Source organism: Sus scrofa, chromosome 16 (assembly GCF_000003025.6).
Source record: "Sus scrofa isolate TJ Tabasco breed Duroc chromosome 16, Sscrofa11.1, whole genome shotgun sequence".
Taxonomy (NCBI): domain Eukaryota; kingdom Metazoa; phylum Chordata; class Mammalia; order Artiodactyla; family Suidae; genus Sus; species Sus scrofa.
In genome coordinates this window covers 60,432,724-60,459,161 of record NC_010458.4, presented here as the reverse complement: position 1 = coordinate 60,459,161, position 26,438 = coordinate 60,432,724, and positions in this window count along the sequence as shown.

Sequence of the window (26,438 nt, the reverse complement as noted above, 5' to 3'; positions counted from 1 at the left end):
GCCACCTAGCAGAGGCAGGTTGTTCCAAAGGATGAACCATTTAGTAAAGAATGTTACTAAAACCATGCTCAAAAGCTATGACTGAGAACTCCAAGCACATTTTCATCAGAAACTTAATGGAAATCTGACAGAAAGAGTTTAAGCTTTAAAATCAGAAAGACATGAATTCAAATCCTAAGAATTCACCTCCCTGGCGTATAATTTGGACAAATTATTGAATATCTCTGCCCTCTGTTTGCCCTTTGGCAAAATGAGGATAACAATAACAACTGTTTCATGGAATGCTTGTGAATCTTTGAGATAATATATGTAAATTACATGGTAATCTATAAGTATTAACAATGATATCCCCAGATCAACCTGTAGAGAAGAAGAAATTGGGGGGCTTTCTACCTGAAATAAATAATAATAATATCAACAAGTAAACATTTATTGTAAACTTACTATGTGTCCCTCAAAGTTTTAGATGCTATGGAGTATTTTAAAATTATTATTTGGCCATGTTCATCAAATAATAAATGCCTGAAGGTCATGGACTACACTGTGAACACCATAAAAAGTTAAAAAGGGAGTTCCCATCATGGCGCAGTGGTTAACGAATCCGACTAGGAACCATGAGGTTGCGGGTTCGATCCCTGCCCTTGCTCAGTGGGTTAACGATCCGGCGTTGCCGTGAGCTGTGGTGTAGGTTGCAGACGCGGCTTGGATCCCGCGTTGCTGTGGCTCTGGTGTAGGTCAGTGGCTACAGCTCCGACTGGACCCCTAGCCTGGGAATCTCATATGCCGCAGGAGCGGCCCAAGACCAAGAAATAGCAAAAAGACCAAAAAAAAAAAAAAGTTAAAAAGGACACATCATGGTAAAAAGAGGACCAAGAAGAAGGATTGAACCCTACAGAATGAACAAATGGGAGATAAAGAAAGCAGAGGAGGAAACAATCCACAGAGGAAACTGAGAGAGAGAGAGTGTGTATGTATGTGTGTACGTGTGTATCTGTGTGTGTGAGAGAGAGCTAGAACCATATGTTGAGTGAGTAACCAGTGAGTGCCAGTATGCATTCATTGCCTTACAGAGTAATCACATTTAATCATCAGAACATGTCTGCAAGGTATTATCTGCATTTTACAGATGAGGAAACTGAGGTTACAATGGTTAGAACACAGAGCTATGGGTGACAGAGGCAGGATTCTGCCCATTCCACTACTTAGGCTTTTCCCTACATAGTGACTGTCAAAGTCATGATAAGCATGATGACACTAGAGTGTCCTGAGACTGTTGAGGAAGGAGTACATCTATGTTCAGATGTCTCTGACTGTCATTTTGTGACAAAATCCTTCATTTTTTTTTTTTTTTTTTTTGCATTCCAAAATTGAAGTAAATGCCCCACTCTCTTTAAAGTATAGGAATCCAGCTTTTTTCCCCTTAGGAAAAATTTGCTTTGCAGATCCAAAAACCCTTGGAAAGACTACTAATTCTTTCACAGACTAAATTCCCTTCTCGCCTACCTCCTAACAGCAATAAATTCTGTTTCTCACTCAAGGAGAAACTGATGATTTCCACTGGTATTCATTTGAAGGAGGGAAGGTCACAGCTTAGAACACTGGAAATGTATTGTCTAAAAAGCACAGTTTGTATCTTGCTTCCGAGAGAAGATCTTTAAAAATGCTTTGGCTTAGCTGACTTTTCTTCCCCTCTTGCATCCAAGAAACATCCTCCAGGGAGAAAGTCAATTTCAAATCTTCACACTGCAGAGGCTCTGGGGCAGTCAGTTGCTGAATGCAGATCAGCCTATTTCTTCTCTTTTGAGATAAATGGAATCTGGGGAGAGTTTTGAAAGAAAAGTTTTTAAGCAGTCCTTTGAGCCTGGACTATGATCTGGTCAGACCCAGAAACAGGGTTCCAATCTAAAAGCCAGCATGTTCCGATCTGAAAGCTGAATGGACTCCAGCCTTGATCCCCACTAAATTTAATTTTATTTGCCAGATCTTCTCCAAACTTTTCATTTGATATGTAAACATTCTCATTTCACCTATTACTTTATAGTAGTTCTCCTTTACAAAAGTGCACCCAGGACAGGAGGTTTGTCCTTAAAATGGTGGGTACAAGGAACAAATTATTCTGCAGCTTCCGGAGAAAATGCTCAGTAAAATCCGGAAGCATTTGAGGGTATTCTTAATTACTCAGGCACAGAATTATCAAAGCACATGGTGGCTCCATATAGCCCTTCCTAGTATCTCACTCTAATTTTCTTTTCATAATGTAGATATTTTACATAAAATTGTCTGGAGAAAAACAGACTATACTTGAGGGAGCAAATGTTAGGCCAGTCTTTCTCTGCTGTGACTGTTGCTGGTGAAGGTTTTGAATATTCATGCAGAATACTTTTCAAAAATCACATGGAGTGAATATCATTTCTTTTTTCCTTTCTCCTAACATTTTCCCACTGACTAGAATAATTCAAAACTTTGGGCTGGGCAAACCAGATTATATAAGCTTCAATTGCAACAAGTAGCCAAGTTTGAATCTCAAAGGAGCTCCTTTTTAAGTGAAGATTACTGGGGATGTGGGAAGCTCTCTGACCTGAAGCTCCACTTAGGTCCACTTATGTGGGGAGCAAATGAAGATGATCCAGGAAGTGAACTACTAAGAGCTATAAACCAAAGACTCCAAAAGAAGGCTAACCCTGGAAAAAAAATGTTATGTGGTAGCACATGTGCCAGACCCAGGGGAAAAGGTTTGCATGCATTCCCTTACATAATACTTGCAGCTCTAGGAGAGTGGTGTTATCACTCAGATTTCATGCATGAGGAACCTGAGGCATCTAGTGGTCACACAGTAAGTAAATGGTGGAGCCAGTGTTTGCACCAAGCAGTCTGACTTCAAAGACTACATTTTCAGCCACTGCGAAATCCCATCTGTTTCAATTCCTTTCTAGACTGTAAGCCTCATGAGGTCAAGGACTTGATCCACCTTGTTCACTCAGGTACCTCTGCAATCCTAGAACAGTGTCTTGCACTTAGTAGATGACTAATTAATGTCAAACATTTAATTATATAATTAAATAATGAAAATACGAATAAACTACATTCTCACTCCAGGTCACCCACACTCCCCTTCTCCCAAACACTGTTATTCAAAGACAAGCATAGCTTCAGGCTTAAGAATGCAGAATCTAGAGCCTGACCAAACTCATAGCTCTGCTTGGCCACTTGCTAGCTATGAGTGAGTTATTTTTGTTTTCTGCCCTGAGTTTCTCCATTCATAACAGCACCTTCCTCACAGGATGATTGTAAGGGTTAAATGAACACATTTAAAACACATAAGTTTGGAGAATAGACTTGTGGTTGCCACGGCGGAGGGAGAAAGAGTGGGGTGGATTGGGAGCTTGGGGTTAATAGATGCAAACTATTGCCTTTGGAATGGATTAGCAATAAGATCCTGCCATGTAGCACTGGTAACTATGTCTAGTCACTTATGATGGAGCATGATAATGTGAGAAAAAAGAATGGAGACATGTATGTGTAACTGAGTCACCATGCTATACAGTGGGAAAAAATGTACTGGGGAAATAATAATTTTAAAAAATAAAAAAATAATAATAAATAAAAATAAAACACATAAGTGCCTAAGTGTGAGTTGCTACTGTTATCACTGTTGCTGTTGCTGCCGTTACTATTATTCAGGTAAAATAAGGTACATTGAGCATCAAAGGAGAAGCTCAGAGTGGGAAAAAGATGTCATGAATATGAACTCTAAGGGGAACTCAGTGAAAAAGAGGAGTTTATCCCCCATCTTGCTGAGCGCACTACATGAACAAGGGCAGGTTTACACACATAAAATCCTTCTTTCTTCCCAGAAATGTCTTCTTATACTCTATAAGTACAGAAGCCATTCCGCAAAGACAAGTTTATATCTCCCTTTAAAAAGAAATACATTTAGATTTTTTTTTTTTTTTGTCTTTTTGTGATTCTTTCCTCTGAACAAGAAGAGAAGTTAAGAATCCTTTGAAAGGAGTTGCCATAGTGGCTCAGGAGAAACGAACTTGACTAATAACCATGAGGTTCTGGGTTCAATCCCTGGCCTCGCTCAGTGGGTTAAGGATGCGGCATTACCATTAGCTGTGGTGTAGGTTGCAGACACAACTTGGATTTGGTATTGCTGTGGCTGTGGTGTAGGCCAGCAGCTACAGCTCCAATTTGCCCCCTAGCCTAGGAACATCCATAGGCCACAGGTGCAGCCTTCAAAGACAAAAAAAAGAATCCTTTGAAAATGAGAAAAGCAATTTTCCTGGGCCTGAGTTTACCATTAGATGAAAGGTTGAATTTTTTTTTCTTTTTTTGAATTTTTTTGAAATTTTTTTTTCTTTTTAGGGCTGCACCCACAGCATATGGAAGTTCCCAGGCTAGGAGTCAAGTCAGAGTTATATATGCAACCTACCAGCAACGTTGGATCCTTAACCCACTGAATAAGGCCAGGGATCAAACCTGCATCCTCATGGATACTAGTCAAGTTCTTAACCTGCTGAGCCACAACAGGACTCTGAAAGGATTGAATTTTAAACTATCCAGCTCTACTGTCCTATAATGGGCTGGACTGCCAGACTTAGCTCACTTCAGCTGAACCTCAGAAAGTTAAGCCTCTTGATTATCACTGCTCCATAGCCTTAAGAGCAAGGCATGGCCAAAAAAATGTGGTGAGGAGGCTATGGGTGGGAAGTTAGGACAAAGAGGCTAGAACAAAGAAAGGTTAGAAAGAGAAAGTCAAAATGTACCTATAATCCAAGACATTCAATTTTAAAAAATGAGCTAGCGACTTAGAATTTATATAAAGTATATCATAATAGAGCAAAAGATTGAAAATAACCTAATTATGTGCAGCAATAGAAGTGTGTTAAACAAATTATAGTAGCACCACAAAATGAAATGTTATGCAGTCTTTGAAAATAATTAGGCAGTTCTATGCTTTTAAAATTCCACTAAGGAAAGATGTCCGAGGCATATTGTTACATAAAAAAGCAAACTCAGACAGTAACTAAAATATTTCCTCTCTCTCCCTTTCTCTGTTTTTCTCTCTCTCTCCCTGTGCACACACATATTTATACATACCTAGAATATCTATGAACACACACATAAACCAGCCACAGTACATGGAGGGAAAAAAGAGGGGAAAAGAGAAGGGAAGAGGAAGTCAACTTTTTATGGAAATCTTAACAAATCTTTAGAATTTTGAACCACGTGCATGTACAACCTGTTAAAAAGTAAATAAATATTAATGAAAAATTTAAACTATACAACTCCCACAATGGATACAATAGGTAGAAAGTTACGATATTTGAAAACCCAATGTATTTTATATTCTATATACATTTAAGTTATATAAAGCAAGCATATGCAATTCTGCTGATTTAAATTAATACTAAAAACTTCATTAATCTAATACCTGGGAACTTCCTTAAAATAATACGGGGGGAGGGAAAAGAATGGAGGCTTAGATGAAAATATGACTGGCTATGAATTGGCAAATGTTGCCAATGAACATGAAGCTCATTGAAGCTGATGATGCATACATGGGGTTGCTTTTACTTTCATGAAGTGTACAGGCGTTCTGTCTACTTTTGTAAATGACCAAAATTTTCCACAAGAAAAGGTATTTTTAAATGGCTTCGTGAGGAGTCTATAAATAAGTACACAGAACATATATATGGCTCTGAGGTAGGTCAAATTGATTGTAGAATATGAAGTTTGTTAGATCACATTTAGTAGAAGGAATGAAAGCATTTCATGAGTTTTTAGCACCAGGAACAGCCTTGAGAGTCAGACCAGGCTGGAAGTGAAGACCTTACTGAGGCAGAAGCTGGCACCATGTGTTGTCCTGGAAATAATACTTAAATTGACAATTTTTAAAGTAAGACTATTTTTTAGACCAGTTTTAGGGGGAGGTACAAAGATTTCCCACATCCCTCCTGCCCCCACAAATGCATACCCTCTCCCATCATCAGCATCCCCCACAAGAGTGGTGCACGTGTTACAACTGAGGAACCTACATCAATGCTTAACAATCACCTAAAGTCCATTGTTTACCCTAGGATTCACTCTTGGTGGTGTACATTCTACAGGTTTGGACAAGTGTATGATGACATGTATCCAACATTACGGTATCGTACAGAATATTTTCACTGACCTAATAATCCTTTGTGCTCTGCTTATTTATCTCTCCTTTCCCCTTAACCAGTGGCAACCACTGACCTCTTCACTGTCTCCATGGTTTTGCTTTTTCCAGAAGGTCACATAGTTGGAATTATACAGTGTGTAACTGACATAATTTTAAATACGTCACAGCTAAGTTTTTCAGCTTTTTCTAAAGCATCCCACCATCCCAGCAAGGTGTTCAGGCTTCAAAAATAGCAAATAATCCTGTTCTCCTTAATTGGATATTTCTTAGAGATCCTATGTTGGCATTTGTCTTCTGCATATATTCAAAGCAATAACAGTGGAATGTTTCTTCATTTAGCTCAATATTTTTACACCGAGAACAAATTCAGATATTCTGATTTTAAGGGAATCTGACAAATTCAAGGAGTATGACATAAAAATGATATTGGGATTTTAAACTCAAGTTGCTCAAGAGTTTAGCAGATGCATTTCCTGTGTCTAGGTCACTCAGCTTCTCATTCGGTTTCTGCTGAAATCCTGAGAGACCAAGATGTACCAAGTTAGCCCATAAAGGTTTTATTTGACCCTATACTTTCAGGATCCAGCACTTCTTGTCAGTACAGCTGAAGCAAGAAATATGAGTGTCTCACATGCTGCTGCTTAGCTTTTTAAACTTTGTCCATTGCTTACTGCTGTCTAAATGGTGGTTCATTGAATTTTCTTTTAAAAAGTCCAATATCCATTCATGATCAAAACTCTTACCAAAGTGGGTATACAGGGAACATACCTTAACATAATCAAAGTCATTTATGACAAACCCACAGCAAATATAATACTCAATAGAGAAAAGCTGAAAGCCTTCCCAAGAAAATCTGGAACAAGACATGGATGCCCACTCTCACCACTGTTATTCAACATAATTTTGGAAGTCCTAGCCACAGCAAACAGACAAACAAAAGAAATTAAAGGCATCCAAATGGGAAGAGAAGAGGTAAAACTGTCACTGTATACAGATGACATGATACTATATATAGAAAACCCTAAGGACTCAACCCAAAAACTACTTGAACTGATCAACAAATTCAGCAAAGTAGCAGGATATAGGATTAACATTCAGAAATCAGTCACATTCTGTATACTAAAAATGAAATATTAGAAAAGGAATACAAAAATACAATACCTTTTAAAACTGCACCTCAAACAATAAAATACCTCGGAATACACCTGACCAAGCAGGTAAAGGACTTATATGCTCATAACTATAAAACATTAATCAAGGAAATCAAAGAAGATGTAAAGAAATGGAAAGATATTCCATGCTCCTGGGTTGGAAAAATCAATATTGTAAAAATGGCCATATTACCCAAAGCGATCTACAGATTCAATGCAATCCCTATCAAATTACCCATGACATTTTTCACAGAACTAGAACAAACAATCCGAAAATTCATATGGAACCACAAAAGGCCCAGAATTGCCAAAGAAATTCTGAGGAACAAAAACCAAGCAGGAGGCATAACTCTCCCAGACTTCAGGCAATATTAAAAAGCCACAGTCATCAAGACAGTGTGGTACTGGTACCAAAACAGACATAGAGACCAATCTGGAACAGAATAGAGAACCCAGAAATAAACCCAGACACATATGTCAACTAATCTTCGACAAAGGAGGCAAGAACATAAAATGGGAAAAAGACAGTCTTTTCAGCAAGTATTGCTGGGAAACCTGGACAGCTGCATGCAAAGCAATGAAACTAGAACAAACCCTCACACCATGCACAAAAATAAACTCAAATGGCTTAAAGACTTAAATATAAGACAAGACACCATTAAACTCGAAGAAGAGAACATAGGCAAGATATTCTCTGACATCAACCTTATGAATATGTTCTCAGGTCAGTCTCCCAAAGCAACAGAAATAAGAGCAAAAATAAACCAATGGGACCTAATCAAACTGACAAGCTTTCACACAGCAAAGGAAACCAAAAAGAAAACAAAAAGACAACTTACAGAATGGAAGAAAATCGTTTCAAATGATGCAACTGATAAGGGCTTAATTTCTAGAATATACAAGCAACTTATACAACTCAACAGCAAAAAAGCCAACAACCCAATGGAAAAATGCGCAAAAGACCTGAACAGACATTTTTCCACGGAAGATGTACAGACGGCCAACAAGCACATGAAAAAATGCTCAATGTCCCTGATTATTAGAGAAACACAGTTCAAAACTACCATGAGATACCACATCATACCAGTCAGAATGGCCATCATTTTTTTTATAATTTTTTTTATTTTCCCACTGTACAGTAAAGGGGTCAGGTTATCCTTACATGTATACATTACAATTACATTTTTTCCCCCACCCTTTGTTCTGTTGCAACATGAGTATCTAGACAAAGTTCTCAAAGCTATTCAGCAGGATCTCCTTGTACATCTATTCTAAGTTGTGTCTGATAAGCCCAAGCTCCCGATCCCTCCCACTCCCTCCCCCTCCCATCAGGCAGCCACAAGTCTCTTCTCCAAGTCCATGATTTTCTTTTCTGAGGAGATGTTCATTTGTGCTGGATATTAGATTCCAGTTATAAGTGATATCATATGGTATTTGTCTTTGTCTTTCTGGCTCATTTCACTCAGTATGAGATTCTCTAGTTCCATCCATGTTGCTGCAAATGGCATTATGTCATCCTTTTTTATGGCGGAGTAGTATTCCATTGTGTATATACACCACATCTTCCAAATCCGATCATCTGTCGATGGACATTTGGGTTGTTTCCATGTCCTGGCTATTGTGAATAGTGCTGCAATGAACATGCGGGTGCACGTGTCTCTTTTAAATAGAGTTTTGTCCGGATAGATGCCCAAGAGTGGGATTGCGGACTCATATGGAAGTTCTATGTATAGATTTCTAAGGTATCTCCAAACTGTTCTCCATAGTGGCTGTACCAGTTTACATTCCCACCAACAGTGCAGGAGGGTTCCCTAAAATGGCCATCATTTATAAGTCCACAAATAACAAATGCTGGAGAGAGCATGGAGAAAAGGGAATCCTCCTGCACTGTTGGTGGGAATGTAAGCTGATACAACCACTATGGAGATCAGTATGGAGGTACCTTAGAAATCTATACATAGAACTACCATATGACCCAGCAATCCTACTTTTGGGCATGTATCCAGACAAAACTTTCCTTAAAAAAGACACATGCACCTGCATGTTCATTGCAGCACTATTCACAATAGCCAAGACATGGAAACAACCCAAATGTCCATCAACAGATGATTGGATTAGGAAGATGTTTTATATATATATACACATACACAATGGAATACTACTCCGCCATAAAAAAGAAAAGATCATGCCATCTGCAGCGACATAGATGGAACTAGAGACTCTCTTCCTGAGTGAAGTAAGTCAGAAAGAGAAAGACAAATACCATATGATATCACTTATATCTGGAATCTAATATAGGGCACAAATGAACCTTTCCACAGGAAAGAAAATCATGGACTTGGAAAATAGACTTGTGGTTGCCAAGGGGGAGGGGGAGAGAGTGGGGTGGTTGGGGAGCTTGGGGTTAATAGATACAAACTATTGCCTTTGGAATGGATTAGCAATGAGATCCTGCTGTGTAGCACTGGGAACTATGTCTAGTCACTTATGATGGAGCATGACAATGTGAGAAAAAAGAATGTGTACATGTATGTGTAACTGGGTCACCATGCTGAACTGCAGAAAAAAAATGTATTGGGGAAATAACTATTAAAAAATAATAATAACTACAAATTTTAAAAAACAGATAGAGATACACCATTTTCATGCTCCTTTTCTATACAAAGAATTAGGCATATTCCATCCACCATTTCATTCACTTGCAAAAAATGGGAAACAAGCATAGGTCCAGTTAGAGTGGAGAAGTTGGCCAACTGGGTATGGAATGGTTTGTTCATGGGTCACTTACTCCTCTCTGGAACATTGCCTCCCCTTTTATGTGATGCAAGGAAGAAAGGGCACTGGTTTTGATTTTGTAGACCAAGTTTCAAGCACTGGTTTCTATTATGCAATACTGACTTGCTTTGAAACTTTGATTAAGTAACTGAATATCTATTTTCTTATCAATAAAAATGAGAATAAAAGACCTATCCCACTGACTTGATAGAAGTTTTGAGAAGGAAAAATCTCTCAACGTTATCATGTGCTACATTCCAATACAGGTTTTTTTTTCATGCTGCTTAAAAGATATCTGATGCCTCCTTATATGCCCTCCACCTATGCCCTTTGTACCTTCTCCCCCACAGAGTCTTTGCCTTTCCCACCTCCCAAACAGCCCAGCCCAGACTGGCTTCCATCTCCACCGTTCCACTAAAACTGGTCAGATGGAAATCACCAATGACCTCCATGCTATAAAGACCTAGACATTTTCAGTCATCACCTTCCTAGCCAACTCTCCATAACGGATCACTTTCTGGGAACACTCCTAAATTTAGGATCTGTTCTTCCACTCTCCTAGTATTTCACCAGTCTTTCTGGCAACTCCTCAACCTTCTTTGCTAGTTCTGTCTGTTAATTTAAAGGTGGTGCGTTTTTTTTTTTTTTTAATTTCTGAAAGATTTTTGTTTAAATTAGAAATTAGCAGAGATTTAGGTTTATTGTATTGTTGTTACCTTACACATGTAGAAGAAGAATGTTCCCATTTCTGCTTAACAAAGAAAACTCACAAATATTCATACTTAGAAAACAAAGATATCATTTGAAACATTATTTTTAGGGCAACACATTCTTAAGCAAAACTAACAAGATTCACAGGCATTTTAGAGATTAAAGGTTATTTTCCCAGGACCTAGCAATATGTGAAATACCAGGGTCATACAAGATGCTATCATAAAAATATCCATTGTAAGGAGAAATTTATGATGCAACACAGAATCTGCTTTTTTGTAGCTACCGTAGAAGAGGAAAATTTTTCTCCTTGTGGCACTAAGATTTCTTGTACCAGCAATTAGAGGTGGCTAGAGTTTGAGGGCTAATATTGGAATTCCATTAGTTAGCTCAGTGAGCAAATGGAGCCTGACCAATAATGAGGAACTTAAATTTGGGGGAGAGGGAGAAGTGTGGAATAGGATTTTTCACAAATGTGAACATACAATGTTTTTCATTTCTTTGAGCCAAAATTTAAGCTCCTTACTACTGTTCTTTCTCTATACCCCTTCTCACATGATCACACCTATTCTTGAGGTCTTAACTGACTCCTCTTTGAAAGTGACTCCAGGTTTCACCTCTACTCTTACTTCTAGGTTCCTAACAAGTATTCTAACAACTGCTTGCTTGGAAGATCCAATTAGAAGACTCGCAAGCCCCTCAATATGAGGAGGTCCAAAACAGAACTCCTGGTTTTTCGGTCCCTCTAATCTCTCCCTCCTCACTGTCATGGACATCAAACTAAATGCCACCAGTCTGCATCTGCCCAAATTTTTCAAACCTAAGCCATCCTTGACTCTTTTTCTCACACTCCCCTAAGGTCATCTAATTTATCACCAAGTCTCATCTATTCTATTTTTAACCTCTATCTGGATTCCATCAGCTTTTCCTCAGGGCCACGGCCACTCCCCACATCCAGGTCATGCTCCTCTCTTGCCTGGGCTGTTACAATCAGCTTCTAATTGATCCCCTGCTTTTATCCTTGCCCAAATCCAGTCCATTCTCCCTATAACATTGGTTTCATCCTTTTAAAAGCATAAATAAGGACATTTAAGTCCCTTGCTTAAATCCTTTCAGTGGCTTTCCCTTATGTTTACAGCAATCATCCAAGTTCCTTAGCCTGCCTCCAAGAGCGCACATGCTCTGCTGGCCACCTATTTCTTTATTCCCTCCAATTTCACCTCACCTCTTCTCCCTCCCACCAACAACACTCCAGTCATCTGAGCTTTTTACAAGTCCTCTAACACGCCAAGTTCTTTCCTACTTCAAAACCAGTAAAGACACTTGTCTCACTCCCTGGAACATCTTTCTACTCATCCTTTAAAAGAATAGTACCATCTTATTCTTCAAGGCTCAGCTCAACTGTCACCTTTTCAGAGAGGCTTCCCTGTTGTTTTCCCTTAGGATAATTTGAGTTTCATGAAGTATCTCTTTATTTACATGCCTGTCCTTGTCTAACTCATCCACAAGATCACACTGTGAAGACGAAAACCACACCTGCTCGGTTCTTCACTGCACGCCAGCAGCCAGCACTGGGCCTGGAATGGAGAAGGGCTTCCCTAATCTGTTCATAAAAATCCTCTTTACAAATGAATTTACAAAATTTAAGTTGATAGAAATCAAAGAATACTCATAAATATTTTTCCTAATTCTTCAGCAGTAAAAAGAGAAAACCCTTCAACTGATTTCATGATCATGGTAATTCTTTAATATGGCAGAAGGAGGGTAGGGTGGGATCTATCCTGTACATTATAGGATGTTTGGCATTATTGATAATATTTATCTATAAGATACCAGAGCATGGCCCTGCCTTGCCTATGACAACCAGATATCTCCAATCAAATATTCTCTCCAACCAAATGTCCACTGGGGTGGGCAAAATCACATCTGACTAGGAATCACTGACCTGCATAAGAAACACTTAGTATGTCATTTTATTCCCCACAAAAATTTTAAAACATATATTAAGTGAGGAAATTAATTCACCAAGATCATAAGTAATCTGTTTAAGGCTGCATATAATTAGAAGTAGAAAGAAAAGGAGTTCCCATCGTGGCGTAGCGGAAACAAATCCAACTAGGAACCATGAGGTGACGGGTTCGATCCCTGGCCTCACTCAGTGGGTTAAGAATCTGGCATTGCCATGAGCTGTGGTGCAGGTCACAGACAAAGCTTGCGTCTGGTGTTGCTGTGGCTGTGGCATAGACCAGCAGCTATAGCTCCTATTCGAGCCCTAGCCTGGGAACCTTCATATGCCATAAGTGAGGCCCTAAAAAAGAAAAAAAAAAAAAAAAGAACTATAAGGAAGAACAAAATCCAGCAAACAAACTTCCCAAATAATACTGAATTAGATTCCTGGCTCATAAACACCTGGCTGGTCTGCTTTTCTGAATATATTTGTTTTGAAAGAAAACAGTAATTATAATCCCATCAAAGTTAACATTAATTAATTAATTGGAAAGTCAGTTTTGCCAAACTTACAAAAATTCTTTGAGGCATGGACTTTTTTCCCAGTCTTCAGGAAGCCTTACATCAAATGCTTAGTTTCTGACTTTACTGATACATCAGTACAGCTTTTAAACAGAATTATTTTACTTTTTGTAATTTTCTATTATAGTTGATTTAGAATATTCTGTCAATTTCTGTTGTACAAAAAGTGAGCCGGTATATATATATATGTATATATACATATATATATTCTTTCTCTTGCATTATCCTCCAATATAATTATTTTAAATAATAAATTAATATCTCATAGCTAGCTTTTCCCAGTAAAATCTTAGAATCCTATAAGAGCTCTATATTTTAGTTGCTTTTTAATAATTCATACAATGTGCATCATTATCTGACTTTGATGAGTGCCTAAAACATTCTGAATGTGAATTATTATCTCATATTTCGTGCATCAGCTTTTCTTCTTTCTTAATCAGATTCATTTGTCTTCTGGACCAGGTACAGCTTTGGGTTGACCTAGAGGTAAACCCAACATTGTGTTTTAAAAATATTTAGTCATTATCACTAAACCCACAGAAGCAGAAGATGGAAAGCCCTCACTATGGAATAATATCTGTCCACTATCAACTGGTTTACAGTTACGAGGCTGATGCTGTACTACATGCTTTACATACTTTACATCACTTAGGCTTTACGACAACCTTTCGATATAGGTACTGTGACACCATTTCAAAGTCGAGGTAAACAAAGACATTGTCTCAGCTAAGATATCGTACAAAGTGAGGGGCAGAAATCCAGGTCCCTCTGATTTCAAAGACCAAATTATTAACAATCAAATGATATTTCCTACTTGGGGGGGGAGGGCTGAGATTCAATTGATATTGTCCATATCTAATGGCCAGTCTAGTCATGCTACCTGACCACTGTTTTTTCTGAAAAAAACCTGAAGCTTAAGAGAAATCTCGTCTCTCATCCTAGAGGAGCCACAAACTAGAGATGATCTGAGTTAAGAGGTGACCTTGTATTGAGCCAGATATGACATCTAAGAAGTTGAGAAGGGGTACCATTCACCCTTACCAGTCTTCTCAGAAGTTGACCTTTAGTTTGGGGCCATGTGGGCTGGGATGACCAACTACCCAGGTGTGCCCAAGACCATTCCAGTGAAATGAAAACCCCATATCTGGGAAACCCTATCTATTGGATGTGTTCCCTCTCTATCCTCTACCAAATCTCCCTGATGCCAGCTGCCTTCCTGCATCTCCAAATGTTGATGTTTATTCACTTTTTGAGTAAACATTAAGACTCTATTATATGGCAAGACTTTGTTATACAGTAAGACCAGGTGCAAAGGATATCAAGGCAAAAAAAAAAAAAAAATCAAGTCTCCAAACAGGTACCATCTGCCTGCTGTACCATCCTTTTAAGCTGATAACCATCCTTTCACACATCAGCCAGGACCAAGCCCTGCCACCTGCCATCATACTCTATAAATACCAGGTCCCATCTGCCCAGCTCTTCTTCCTCTAGCTAGTTGCTCTAGCAACTGCCTTGTGCCCAACTACTGTTCCTACATGGTCTAGTCTATTCACCCAATGATTGAACTCCTAATCCTACACTGGCAAAGGGGTCAGTACCTCTTTTCTGTATATACCCATCATTTTTACTTTCAATGTCATGTTTTGGATGACTTTCAGGAATGCAATCATTTTCTTTACAGTGCTGATGGTCCTTGACCCTCAATTATCCTGAGAGGAAGTGAATTGTTAAGTGGTTTCCCACAAATTGAGATAGACACTTCTTATGAAAGAAAGCAGGAATGACTGAAAAGAGACAACAAAGAGAAATACATTCTATAAAGAAGCCACTTATCTAACTAGCCTACCAAGCTAAGAGGAAAGCTGGAAGTGGTTAAAAGCCTCATGCCTCAGGAGAGCTGCTGAGTTAATGATATAAGTGTTTTCTCAAGTTCTAGACTATAGATCCTCAAGTAGACACCAGAAAAATGGTTATAAAAGGATATCCCTTTCCAAAGATAATTGCGGTTTCTGGAAACCTTGTTTTCTCATCTTTAGTTCTTTTGTTCTCTGCTCCCTAGTTCGGTCTGTGCATTTCCTCCTTGACTTGATGCAACACGTGGGTTGAACATCGAGGCCCTTCTAATTATTTCCTATGGCTGCTTTTTATAAAGAATACATTTTTAAATATATAGGCATCAGTTCAGCCACTTATTACCATGTATAAAATATGAATGGGATGATAATATCCTAATAAAATAACTAATACATATTAGGGTAAATGTAATAGATACCTGCTGTTTTTGCCTGTCCTATACACATCTTTTTACCTTCTGTCTAGTAATAGGACCTGCCTTCCAAGTAAGAAAATCATTACAAGTTGTCTGAACTGAGTTTGTGCCATCATAAATACATTTCAATCCAGCATTTACCTCCCTTTTCTCACTAATGCTACCCTGTTATAGAATATTCATCTCCCCATTCTTAGTCATGCCCTAGCTGAATAAGTAAGCTACTTTTGGCTTAATGAAATTGCCCATCCTTAACAGCCCATCCTTCAGGTGACAGGAGGAGGCATGTGACTCAGTGCCCGCCAATGATAGAGGGGGGTGAGTGTCATAAAATATGTGGGAGAACCGAAAGAGTGCTCTCAACATGAATCACGCAGCGTGAGAAATAAAATCATTCTGATCCCATGAAGACAGGACCTCCAGCTGCCAGGGCCATGCATGGAGTCAGATGACAAAGTCAACAATATAAGACACAGAGGAAAGAGATGAGGAGAAATCTGCTCCCTGAAGACATTTCTGGTAGACTGAACCCCACCTGAAATCAAATCTAGTATGTGCCATTAGATTTCCTTCATTGTTTCCAGTATTTTGAATTGAATTTTCTGTCTCTTGCAAACAATCCACATTTGAAATCCAGGCCTGGCCAATCAGAGCACATCCATCCCTCAGATTATAGTAATTAAGGCTCAAGGCTGCACAGAGATTCCAAGGCAGGGGGTCCCAGGAACCGTTCATCCAGTTTGCAGCCATTCAGCTTCTCAGTCTTAGAGAAAGATATTTCTTTCCCTCCACAGGGTTGCTAAGCAAGCCCTGCCGTCTGCAAGGAAAGAACCTACCTCACAAATGAGTCTCTCTAATCACATTCTTCTAATTACATAAACCAGCAGGGCCAAGTCCAGGTCTAGCCTTGATTTTTAAGTTATGTGAAACATATTCCTTTTGCTTAACAAATCTGAATTGTGGTTTTGTTCATTATAATAGAAAAGGTTTAGACTAGCCCCTTTACGCTAGACACTTTGGTAAGATTTTTATGTTCATGAAAAACCATGATTATCTCAGTTTCATAGATGAAGAAAATGTGGCTCAGAGAAGTTAAGTGACTTGTTCAAGGTCACAAACCACGTAATTGAGAGCTCCTGAAGTCAAAACTTTGTTGATAATTGTATTAAATGGCTTCCAGACACTTTCATGAGGTTGTTCACAATTCTCAGATTCTGATTTAGCAGCTAAGCTCTATGGCATGAAATTGAATGGGGGGAGGTCTTGATGGATGACCTCACTGGGATGTCCCCAGAAAATATTTCATCAAAGGTTTAATCTATTAACTCCTCAACAATGCTCCTAGCAACTGTGGATGCTGCTTGGTATGATCAAACTCAAGTAGTTCAGCATGATTCACTTCCCTCCAAAACCAAGAGTGCCTCCCCAGGTCGACATCTACTACCTGGTTTAAAGGAATACATGGTATGGGTGCTTAAACGCAGAGTCAGCCACATTAACATTCACTGTTCATAAACAAAATAAAGAGCAGGCAGCTTAAAGATGTCAAACGGCAGCATCTTCTGGTGTTCATTTTCATTACTAGTGCGGTGCTGCTGCTGCTATTGATGCAGTAGTGTTAGTATCTTGAAAACAGATGTTTAGATCCAAGCAAGAGGAATTCTATTAAAACCAAACAGGAGTTCCCATCATGGCGCAGTGGTTAATGAATCCAACTAGGAACCATGAGGGTGCAGGTTCAATCCCTGGCCTCGCTCAGTAGGTTTAAGGATCCGGCATTGGCGTGAGCTGGGGTGTAGGTTGCAGACATGGCTGGGATCCCGAGTTGCTGTGGCTGTGGTGTAGGCCAGTGGCTACAGCTCTGATTAGACCACTAGCCTGGGAACCTCCATATGCCGCAGAAGTGGCCCTAGAAAAGACAAAAAAAAAAAAAGAAAGAAAGAAAGAAAAGAAAACCAAACAGAAAGCAACAACAAACACACAAAAAAAGCCAGCTTCAATAAAACCACCTAAAATTAAGTCCATCCCATTCCAAGATAAATTATGACATCATATTCCATCAGTCTTTCTCTACTTTTCATAATAAAGAAAAACCCCAGTGGAGTGTGAGTTTGGTTGCACATTTTTCCCGTGTACAATTAATACTGCCCAGACACTGGACAGCATTCAGGGCTGGCCCTTATTTACTCAAAAATTTCAGATGGATTTATCTCTTCCGACTCAAAGGGGAGAGTAAGGGTTTAGTATGAGCAATTGGACTGGGTCTTGACTCTCAGCCTCTGGAAATGGTTGTATCTGTAGACCTCTGTATTAATGTATTGGTCTCCTATTGCTGCCACAACAAACCACCACACACTTAGTGACTTGAAACAACACAAATCATTCTCTTACAGTTTGGAGGGAAGACGTCAAAATGAGTCTTAAGGGACTAATATCAAGGTGCTGGGAAAGTCTTTTCCTTCTAGAGGCTCCAGGGGAGAATCTGTTCTTTGCCTCTTCTAGGTTCTAAAGGTTTTAACATCCCTTGGCTCCTGGCAGCACCACTCCAATAACTGCTTACATCATCACAAAGCCTTCCTCCACTTTTGATCTTCTTGCCTCCCTCTTATAAAGACCCTGGTGATTAACTTTAGGGCTGGTGAGATAACAGATAACCTTCCCATTACAAGACCCTTAAGTTAATCACATGTCCAAAGCTTCTTTACAACATTTGTAACATTCATGGAAATGAGGCTTAGACAATTTGTGAGACCCTAGTTCAGCATACCATAATAAGGAAGCCTGAATTCTCACTGGACACTTGGATAGAAAGGCTAAATCTAATAGGAATTTTAAAATAATCCAATGAACAGTTATGAAGTCCTAGGTAGCTTTCTAGGTGGAATGGAACAGGTATGGATGAAAAACAGGGGCCCAGAGCCAGCCAAGTCCTTCTACCAGGCCTCTTTCATGCTTAGTCCTCCAGGACCTCAGGAAAAAGTGAGTTGTGTCTCCGCCCCTGCACCTGCAGCCTTGCAAGTCTGCTGCAGCCCAGGCCCTATGGTAGGGTTGGGCAGCTGATACCCATGCCCAGATCACAGCAGCGGGTTGGCGGAAGACAGTCAGGGATGAGGTGCCTGAGCTGCCCAAGGCGACAGTGAAGCAGATCTTGGTGTTTCCCCTACATGAGTCTGCATTCTGAGACCTTTTTTTTTTCAATCAATTTTATTGGCATACAGTTGACTTAGAAAGTTCGGTTAGTTTCATGTGTACAGCAAAGTAAATGTTATATATATAACATTCTTTTTCACATTCTTTTGCCATATAGGTTATTACATGGTATTGAAGAGATTACCCTGACCAAGTGGCCACTTTAAAAAAAAAAAAAAAAAGAAAGAAAGAGAAATGAAAAGAAAAACAGACATTTGTCCCCATTTGTAGAATGAGTCTAATTTATAACATGGTACAAGTAGGCCACACCTAGAAAAACCAGACCCAGAATTAAAAACAAAAAAAACAAAAAAAAAAAGTTTTAGCATTCCACCACTTACAGCTCTGTGAGACCTTAGATGAATTACTCTCTAAACCTGATACATACTCTCTGTTAAGTAGAGATACTTACTCCCATCATCGTGCTGTTATGAGAATAAGATAGCCATGTAAAACTTCAGGCCAGTGCAAGGAATATAGTTAGTAACCCATAAATGTTATAACTACTTGTATAATATTAATGAGAATAAAGACAATAATAATTTCTGATGGTTAAATTTATGAAATAATTGACTATATTGGTCAGAGTAGTTTGGACTATCATAAGCTTTTTTTTTTTTTAAGCAAAACTAGAAAACATTTTTTCTGAGAGATCATCGTAATTTTTAAAAGCTAAAGGGATCATTTGTGCCTGAGGTCTTTCTCTAGCAAACAAGAAGAAATTATTGATCCCCAACTTGTTATGCAATCCTGCCTGCACTCTTATAGCAGGAGATTAAAAAGATTCAGATGTGTTCTTGGTCCTCAGGAGCCTTGCACTATAGTTAATGTTGACAAGACTAACTTACTTAAAACAGAAGGCAAAATATAGATGATATCGAGTTAAGTCTAAATTGCAGAAAATAGATTATAAATGCGATCAAATTCCAGAAGAAAAACAGATTAATATGGGAAAGAACTGTCAGGCAAGAGAGCAGGGCAAGCTAGAACTTGAAAGACGAGTAATATTTGGATAGCCAGGAAGAGGGCATTGTGAGACATGGAAAATTGAAAGGCAGAGGCTAGAGGTCAACGTGAGAGCAATCATCATCGTAGCCTAGCGCTAAGCCAGCAAATGTTCAAGACTAATGTAAGGACACAAGTGCTATAAATAAAAGAAGAAGAAGAAGAAATATGTGGCACTGGTTAAAAGTAGGGACTCCGGAGTCAGAATATGTGGGTTTCACCACTTACTAGCTTTGTGACCTTAGACCTTTGTTCTCTGACTCTCAACAGTCACGACTAGAAAGCTTGATAATATCTACCTCACAGCATTGTTTCAAGATTAAGGATAATGAATGTGAAAAGCTAAAGCACAAAGCCTGGCACACATTAATAATTCAATAAACAGCATTTCTAGTAATAGTTGATATAGTAACCCTAGTAGCAGAATAATGATTCTTGGCCATAGAATCATAGATATTCAACACAGAACAGGCTACAGAGATTATTTTATCCAGGCCTCTCATTTAAGAGGGGAGATAAGTGAAATCTGGAGAGATGAGACAGCCTCTCATTGGCAAAAGCGGAATCCACCATTTTTCCCTCCACACCTGTCAGATTCAGCATTCCTATTCTAAAATAACTAGTGGTTGGTGCTCTTGAATAGGCTAAATTAATGCTGATTTAGGGATCCTTTTTAAAGGACTGCTGAGTGTTAACTGCCTCCAGTCAGAGGGAAAATAGGAGAAAGCCAAATTCTACAAATAGAAGTTTTCAACCCTCCAGTAACCACTCCACCAAAAGTAGAAGCTGAACAAGGACACTTTGGGCTGAAATTCATTTGCCTGGTCTTCCTCCAGTTTACCTTTTAACCCATCTTTGCTAGAAAAATGCCACTTTGGTTTCCTGGAGTTTAAACCAAGGCCATTAAAAATCTCTCATGTTAGAGGGTCGGGGTTTGTTTTTTTTTTTTTTTTTTTTTTTTTTTTCCAGTGCTCTGAAACTTCTCACCACTGAAAATAAACGTAAAAATAATTTCACAAAACCCTTGGTGTGATTTCTACTTTAAAAAAAAAGCATTCTAAAATGCACGTTCTTTAGAGTTGGTGCAGTTAGGGATAAGCAAACCATGTTCTTATATTGCCCCCTTCTGGTTGATGGCCAAAAGAGACAGTCTCTGGTTTAAGAAACTAGCTCAATTTCATTTTAAATAAAATCTTTCTCTTTTGTAATCACCTTGCCCTACCCCTGTTGATAAGCAGCTATAGAAAATTTACTCTCTAGAAATAGTTACATCAGATGAGTAAATCATTAATTTTAAAGTGAAGACAGCTTTTGTGCTTTAGAAGGGCAATAAGTAAGGAAAAAATTACTGTCATTTTTGCATCAGGCAGGAGCACTGAAGCAGAGAACAGAACTTGCTTCTTAGTTTCTGAGAATGGGTGATATGAAATTTCTTTAGATGCCAAGTTTAGCCAAATCACAGGAGGATTCCATTAAACATAAGGTAAGCAGCAGGAATATCCATCTGAGCTTTCTTTTTGATGAGACAAAGAAAAGGAAAGGCTAGTTTCTACAATACTGAAGCTAAATAGAGATCTATTTGTGGAATGAATCCTAGCTCTGATAGATGCTTCTTCAAGAAACAAGAAAAAAAAAAAAAAGAGTATGTAGCCAGGTATAATTCCTCTTATCCAGATACAGTCTGTTAGTTTTGATAAGCTAAGCTATGGCACAGTGACAAACAACCATAAAATCTCGGTAGCTTAATCCAAAAGAAAGTGTATTCCTCACTCACATAAAATGCACAGGACCAGGGCTCATTATCCTTAACACACTATGTCGTGATTGGCTATTTATTTGTTTTTCACAGTAGACTACAGTCAGGCCACTCAAGATGGCTGTACTCTGGCTCTCTGTACATTCCCTGCCACAGCTTCTCACATGACTGTTTGTCCTCTTAAGTACAGGGCTTTCTCAGTAAGTGCCTACGTACTTACCCCCTGCCCCAGCTTCTGGTTTCCCTGGTAATTGACAAGCCAAACTGATGTCAATTCCCCTTTAACTGGTAGCCTCTTTGTCTTCCACCTTCCCTCCTCTCAGCAGTGAAATCTGTTGCAGTGTCCTGCCTGTCAGCTGCCATACACAGTGGGGTGTCACTTCAGGACACTGACTCAGACTTACACGGTTCCCTATCCAAGAAACCACTGATGTGTCTGTCACCGTCTCCAGGCCCTTTCTTCATTCTCTCGGCTGGGCAGTTATAAGGCTTGCAGCCTACAGGATGCAGCCCAACAAGATCATGAACTATCTTTTGGTTGGAACTATACCTATTCAAGCCTATGTTGTAACCCCAATCCTTAGCACAAGGCCTGATACACAGGTGCTCAAGGAATATCTGCTGAATAATGAATGACTAAAAGATGAATAAATGAAGTAAACTAAATAACCTCTGGGCATCATATCCAGGGGCCATGACTTCTCTTTCTCCGTCTCTATACGTTAGGTACCAATCCAAAGCAAAGGCCCATTTTACAATGGGGTAGTGTTACCATGTTCTGCTAAACCTCTGTCATGGTATCATGTCCATGTAGTTGTGGAATCTCTTTTAAAGGTCTTCTTGGTGAGCCCTTGACAGACTGGGGCTGTGAGTCAACAAGGGTGGGGAAGTAAATATTCTTAGATCAGGCTCTATAATGTTTGAATTAGGGAGAGGGTGATGGACAGATCACACAGTCCACTGGAGCTTTACATATGAGCTGCTTGGGGAGCCATGTGACACAATGGTGCCAGGACAAAGCACTAGAAATTAAAAAGGCAATGCAAGATGCAGTGAGATCACATCAAGAGAGAAAAGTGGGGGAGTTCCCGTCATGACGCAGTGGTTAATGAATCCGACTAGGAACCAAGAGGTTGCGGGTTTGATCCCTGCCCTTGCTCAGTGGGTTGACGATCCGGCGTTGCCGTGAGCTGTGGTGTAGGTTGCACACGTGGCTCGGATCCTGCGTTGCTGTGGCTCTGGCGTAGGCTGGCAGCTACAGCTCCGATTAGACCCCTAGCCTGGGAACCTCCATATGCCACGGGAGCGGCCCAAGAAATGGCAAAAAGGCAAAAAAAAAAGAAAAAAAAAAAACAAAGAAAAGGGGGGAAATATTCTGGTTAGAGGAAGAGAGAAGATGGCACCTTAAGTGATCCTCATCAAAATAAAACATATCCCTGCATTTTACCAGCAGTGTGGAAGACCCTAGGATATTTCTTTTCCCTTCCTTTTCCTACTTTCTTTCTATATGGTTTCACCATTTTTCCTGACCAAATGCTAACTAAATTAATACTGTGACCAACTATCTTGAATCCCCTTCCCTAAAGATCTTATCATTTCTGTCTGGTTTTCAGCAGAGACCCTTTTAACCATTACCCATTGATGAATACTAAGCTAGCAGCTTTGGCTCTCTAAATTCCTCAAGTCCTTGCATGTTTATTGGAGAATTTATAGGTCATTATTTTGCACCTAGAGCAAGACAGGGAGTGTGTGTGGAATCACAAAAGGTGCTGGGACATAAATTCTCTGAACCATAAATCTTTTAGTTTCGTATGAATTGTACCAAGGAGTGCTGAGTCCACGCCGTACGTGAGGTTTTGGAAAAGGATCCAGTTCTTTTTTTTTTTTTTAATAAAAGCCTTCCATTTATTCTCCCATCCACTGTGTCATTGTTGCCATTTGTTTTCATTCTAGACACATTATAAACCTCATAACACAATGTTATTATTATTTGCCTTAAGCACTCAGTTGTCTTTTAAAGAGATTACAGAAGGACATACTTTAGTTTCATATTTACTGATATATTTACCATTCCAATGCTTTTTATTCCTTCATGTTGATCCTAATTTTTACCTTTTTTTCTCTTCAATCCACTGACTTCAGCATTTTTTAAAGTCTGTGGTTTTTTTTAAGTCTGTGGTTGACAGATTCCCATAGCTGTTGTTTATTTGAATATATTGCTCATTTTGATGGACATGTTTGATCAAAAAGGATCCAGTTCTGTGGATCACAGTCCCATTCTTTGTACTCAGAGACTGAGGACTGGCTTACAATTTATGCTGGAACACTGAGCTATTAGCCCTAATTGCTTCCTCTTTCCTGGGCCCAAGGTACCTGATAATGAGAAGGTGCAGCTCCCCACCTTACCCCCATGGTTAGAGGGAGAACTTCACTGTCATTGGAGTTTATATTTGCCTGACCTTTTGCATACTCACATTAGGCAATGATGACTATTTCTGGACCAAAAAATACTAACCAAAGAACAGATAGATTATATAGTGTGCCCTCTAAGTGGCATGTTGCTATGGTTTCCCATTGAAAGAACAAAATTCTCACCATTAGGTTATCTGAAATCTGCAAGATTGCTCCAAAACGTTTCCGCAGAGCAACGGACTGTCCTTTGAACATAGCACCATCTATGTGATCAAATCCAGTTTCACATCAGCAGGGAACATGATGTATTTTTTGAAGAATGTCTTCACTGAATGTAGTAGTACAAATGCAGGACATTTATAAGACTAAAACCGAGGCACTGACCTCTGTTGGTATTATCTATGTCCCTTATGTGAACACTGAATCTGAACCACCTGGGCATGTGAATGGGTGCTTTAAAACTTCCAAAAGCTTCCCACTCCTCTTAAAATAAAATCCATACTGTATAGCACAGGGAACAATATCCAGTCTCTTGCGAAAGACTACAGTGGAAGATAATATGAGAAAAAGAATGTAATATTTGTATGACTCTGTCACTATGCTGTAGTGCTATGTTGCAGCAGAAGTTTATTGAACACTGCAAATCAACAATACCCTAATAAAAAATAAATTTAAAAAAAGATAAACTCCAAATCTTTTCTCACGGTCTGTGCTCCTTGTATGGTCAAGCTCCAGATTACTTCCCTATCCTCACCTCACCTCACTCTTTCCCCCAGTTCATGGTTTGCTGCACTCACCTTCTATTTCTGCATTCAGAGCATCCTCTAAAACAGCAAGTTTTCCCCTGAAATAGTCTTTACACATGCTATTTCTTTTGTTTAGAGTATTCTCCTCCTGTTTCTGGCTAGCCTTAATTCCTATGAATCCTCTAGGTCTTAAATTAATACCACATCCTGAGATACCCATCACCGCAATTTAAATTAACTTCCCACTTCTACTCTCTGACAGGACTCTGCACTTTCATTTCACAGCTTATATCAAAATTTGAAATTAATTGTATATTCCCCCGATGGTTTAAGATAGAGCTCCTCCACTAAAATAAAGCCTTGAAGTCATAGATCCTGTCTTTTTGCTCTGCAATATCCCCAGCACTTATTACAAAACTTGCACATAGTAGGCATCTAATACTGAATGAATGAATCAGCCCACTGTCTTCAATTCTTATTTACTTCATAATTAGCAGGGACTGAATATCTGTTTACTACTCAATGATCTAACAAGCAAGCATTAAAACTGAAAAAAATTCAAAGAAGTCTCACCCTCAAGTAGCTTATGACTACAATAAGGGGAAATATGACAGGGAAAACAAACAGCCATATATAAATGAAACAGCAATTTGCACGGGATGTTTCCTGTCTCCTGGAAACCTAATAACAATCATGGGTAATTAATGCCCATACATTGAACAGAGATGTGCGAGACACACCTCTGAAGGAACTGCTAAGTAGTCCAGGAGTAGCCGTTAGGTCATTATGTACCTCCAACCTGGACCAAAGAAGCCCAGTGAGGAGGACAGAGTATACTTTGAAGGGTATTTGTGGAAACAGAGTGCTCTGACACATATCCCCTCTCTCTCCTCAATCCCTGTGACGGGTCAGCAAGAGAATCCTCCAAGGAGATTGGGGAAAACAAATCCCGAGTGCTGGGGTTAGGAGGCAGGTGCACACACAGAAAGGGAGGTGAGCCAGAGCCAATTTGAAAGGACTCCTGCTTCAGGACAAAAGGAATACTAGGAGTGCACTGCCAGTGGGCAGGAACAAAGGGGATGTCAGTACCCTACAATGGCAGCACTTCTTCCTCATGGGGTATCCAAAGGGTCCCTATAAGTGCCCCATGAAAGCAAGAGCCAGCAAGTTACCCTCCCCATGAAAGAAAGCAATCAAAGTGACCAACATTGGAGAAGTAATATTTTGCCCCCTCTCTGTAAATTCAGCACACATACACTTACACATACACCCACATGCACTCATATCACCCCATGCTCAACTCTAGAGGAGTGAGAAGCAGCAGCATGGCTGGAAGGACCAGGTGGGGCAAGCAGAACCAAAAATGAACCATGTTGCTCTTTCCCACTAGTGGACTAAAGATTCAGCAGTCAGGCCAGAGAGGAAAGGGTAGGATAGAGAAAAACCCTGAATTAGATGAGCAATTGAAATTTTTATTGAGGTTGTACACGAATTCATAAAACCTGATAATGAGACTGTTCAAATACCCAAAAGTGTCTGAGATTTGCCAAAGAAATCTTCTGAGTTAGAGAAAGAGGCCCAAAGAGTCTAGTTGAAGGCAGTGCTTGGAAAATAATGAAGCTGACTCCTGACTGTATCCTTTCATGCGCAGTCTGTGCAATAAACCATCTATATAAAACAGAAAATGATAAGTTTGATAAGAAGAGTAAAGATAATTTACAATAGG